The following is a 3,081-nucleotide window of genomic DNA, read 5'->3' as shown; positions in this document are numbered from 1 at the left end:
TAACAAAAATATGCGTGAATTACTTGTTCTACAGTGCACTCTATTAGTATTTATTGCTGTCACGTAGAATTTAATAAAAATTTAAGATCTTGACTAAATCTTGTACATTTTCTTGGAAAAACTAGTGATCCTGCCTATTGCAAATTTGCCTTTTAGGACCCGTGTGACTGTGACTGATGTCACTGCTCACGTGAGCACCTGCTGTGGCCAGAGGAGCTCAGGAGGACAGAGTCATCTCTCCCTTCCCTGCTTGAAACAATCCAACTATTTTGGGCACTTTTTTTTGGAAGTGACAGGACATTCATCTGTGGCTTTGATTGGCAGGTACAGAGCGGGGCCCTCTCTGCACTACTCGGGGGTAGGAGGTAGTCCCTTTGGAAGGCAGGGAGCCTTTACTTGGGAGATGGATAAAGGAAAGAGAAATAAAATGGAGAGGTGGAGAGGGGGATGTATCAGGAAGGAAAGTTTTGAGACACTAGGAGAAACGATGCAAAGGGAGATAGTGTGTGACATAAAAAGAGCAGGTTGGCCCAGGCGTGGGGCACACAAGTAGCATCACTGCTTGGGAGTCTGAAGCTGCATGAGAGGCTTGGGTTCTACTCTTGGGCTAACTTGAACACCACAGATGCGATTGTGTGTGTGCTAATCAGGAAACCGGGGCAGGAGGACTGAGACCCTGTCGAAACTAGCTGTGTCTTTCTCCGTTTCCCTTTCTCTCTCCCTCTCTGCCTCTCCTATAAAAGAAGAGAAAGAGAAAGAAAGAATAAAGGAAGGTAGGAAGGGAGGAAGGGAACAAAGAAAGAAAAAAAGGAGAGGGGCAGGTGTGTCCAGTTTCCAAAAGAGACCAGAGAGCAAACCTAAATAAACATTTTATCATTTTATCTGGCTGCCACAAAAGTCTTCTATTATTCCACTTCACCAGTGTTTGACATTTGTGTGACTTCCTGGTCTAGTAAGCCTAGGAAAAGGTTGCCTGTTAAATGGCCCTTTCTTTTTCCCAAACTGACAGTTCTCAAAGTTGCAACCAGAGAGGAAGGGTTCGGTGTTTTGTGTTAGAAATTATTCTCCTGGGGCTGGTATGTGGCATGGATCTCACTTGGTTGTCTGTGCAGCTGGGGCTCTGGTCTCCCACATGGCCAACTGTGGTTCGAGTCCTGGACCTGGCAGCTTGCTTTCTTACTCTCTCTCTCTCTCTCTGTTTCTCTCTGGTGAGCACACATACCCCATAGCAAGTTATAGAGAAAAAAATAATAAATAAAATAAATAATTCTTTAAAAAAATGAAATGATTCTCCTAAAACAGATACCATGAAGTTACCTTTCAATGGAGAACACCTAGTATCACAGCCACCACACTGCACAACTCTAAGCGATGCATTCACACTGTAGTCTAAAATTAACTTCTGAAGTTGTGTTGCATGGTTGTATAAGACAGCCCTACTTAATCATATAGTTTTAAAACAAATAACAGGGTCAGCCAGAGAGTGTTGTGGTTGAAATGACTGGATCCCGCATGGCTGACTGTGCAGTTTGAGTTTCAGACCTGGCAGCTCGGAAAACATGGTGGGTGCATGTGTATGCAAGCCCAAAATCTAGAGAGGAGAATGGAGGAGAAGGGATTGCAATGTGGCCATCCCTCCTGGGAGTTTATTTCTCACTTTCTCTCTTTCTCTCTGTCTCCGGCAAGTGCATGCACACAGTAGCAAACTAAAAAACAAAAGAAAGAAAAACAAAACAAAACTAGGTAATAAGTAGTTCATATTCCTTCCAGTAAATGTCCTGCCTTGCTTTGGTTGAAAAGAAGCTCTGGATACATACTAGCACTAAAATACTCTTAAGTGTGGTGGTTCCAAATGTTCTGTCACTCCTCCGTTGCTTAACTTTTCTTGGCAGGTGTTAAATACTAGGCTTATTTTATTGTATGTTTGCTATAATCCCTGGATTGACTTTGAATTGGAAAGGAACAGGCATAAAAGAATACTTGGGAAGTATTTTCAAAAAATGTCTCCCCAGTATATTAATATTAACTATAAAATGGGTAAGTAAACTGTGATATCCTCACACGATGGAAACTAGTCTGCAGTAAAAGGGAATAAACTCCTGATATATTCAGTAAAACGAATAGATCTCAGAACCATAGTGAACAAAAGGAGCCAGATACCCCTCATATATATGTTACAAACATATATATCTCCTATAGATAGATAGATCTCTATATATCGCATTGTCGGAAAAGTCATGGCACATTTTTGCAATGGATGGCAGTAGTTCAGTTTTGGAAGTACTAGAGTCATTGCCTCTATGTTATTGCTATGTCATTTGAGAGCTGACTGGTCTAGCTTCATTCTAAAAACAAACAAACAAACAAAACTTAACGATTTGGTTAAGTTTTGGAAATTTTACAAGTTGAAGATTGAAGACCAAACAGGATTTTCACCATATTTTACTGTTCTACTTCTGTAAAGGGAAGAATGTGCATCAAGCTCGTGAAAAGTTTATGGTCACAATGCTCTACGAGAATGTTAGTGCCTTTAAAAAAGACTTTTTGGCCAGAACCGCCTTTTTCCAATAATTAACCAAAATGACAAATACAAAGGGAAAAAGGAGAGGCACCTGATATATGTTCTCCAGGCCTTTTAGAAAACATGGAGTGGTTCCTTTGGCAACATACATGCGAATCTATAAGAAAGGCGATATTGTAGATATCGAGGGAATGGGTACCGTTCAAAAAGGAATGCCCCACAAATTTAACCATGGCCAAACTAGAAGACTCTACAGTGTCATCCAGCATGGTGTTGGCATTGTTGTGGGAAAAAACAAAAACAAAAACAAACAAGCTAAGGGCAAGATTCTTGCCAAGAGAATTAATGTGTGTATTGAACATAATAAGCATTCTAAGAGCAGAGATAGCTTCCTAAAAAATGTGAAGGAAAATGACCAGAAAAAGAAGGAAGCCAAAGAGAAAGGTTCCTGGGTTCAACTAAAGCGCCCGCCTGCTCCACCCAGAGAAGCACACTTTGTGAGAACCAATGGAAAGGAGCCTGAGCTACTGGAACCTATTCCCTATGAATTCATGGCATGA

The 3,081-nt window shown here is 41.1% G+C and overlaps 1 pseudogene; it reads left to right on the top strand.

The window, feature by feature from the left end:
* The first annotated feature begins 2,580 nt into the window (after positions 1-2,580).
* Positions 2,581-3,081, top strand: LOC106735650 (60S ribosomal protein L21 pseudogene; annotated as a pseudogene).

Source organism: Tupaia chinensis, unplaced genomic scaffold (assembly GCF_000334495.1).
Source record: "Tupaia chinensis unplaced genomic scaffold, TupChi_1.0 Scaffold000473_1, whole genome shotgun sequence".
In the NCBI taxonomy this organism is placed as follows: Eukaryota; Metazoa; Chordata; class Mammalia; order Scandentia; family Tupaiidae; genus Tupaia; species Tupaia belangeri.
The sequence above is the reverse complement of the archived record's forward strand: the minus strand, read 5'-3'. Positions and strand labels throughout refer to the sequence as shown.